At 50.8% G+C, this 453-nt stretch overlaps 1 protein-coding gene across 1 annotated transcript in view; it reads right to left on the bottom strand.

The window, feature by feature from the left end:
* sec14l7 (SEC14-like lipid binding 7) overlaps nt 1–453 on the bottom strand; it is a 19,969-nt gene that overhangs the window by 13,968 nt on the left and 5,548 nt on the right. The gene's annotated exons all lie outside the window — the stretch shown is intronic.

The following is a 453-nucleotide window of genomic DNA, read 5'->3' as shown; positions in this document are numbered from 1 at the left end:
CTATGCCCTGCTACATCCTGCTATGCCCTGCTACATCCTGCTACGTCCTGCTACATCCTGCTACGTCCTGCTATGTCCTGCTACATCCTGCTATGCCCTGCTACATCCTGCTACATCCTGCTACGTCCTGCTGTGCCTTGTAATGCCTACAGTGCCCTGCTACGCCATGAACTACTACAAAGAACTACAAACTACTATTTTTAGGGACTGTTATTGCCACTCTTCATTCTAACCCCAACCGGTCGTCAGAAACCGCCTACCAAGAGCCTGGGTCTGGGTCTAGGCCTGGGTCTGGGTCTGGGTCTGGGCCTGGGTCTGGGTCTGTCCCAGGTTTCTGCCTAAAAGGAAGTTTTTCCTCACCACTGTTGCACTGTTGCTGCTCTGGAGGAAACTACTAGAACTGTTGGGTAAATTATAAAGTGTGGTCTAGACCTACTCTATCTGTAAAGGGTC

This window comes from Etheostoma spectabile, unplaced genomic scaffold (genome assembly GCF_008692095.1).
Source record: "Etheostoma spectabile isolate EspeVRDwgs_2016 unplaced genomic scaffold, UIUC_Espe_1.0 scaffold325, whole genome shotgun sequence".
In the NCBI taxonomy this organism is placed as follows: Eukaryota; Metazoa; Chordata; class Actinopteri; order Perciformes; family Percidae; genus Etheostoma; species Etheostoma spectabile.
Note: the sequence above shows the minus strand (reverse complement) of the source record. Positions and strands in the feature narration are given on the sequence as shown.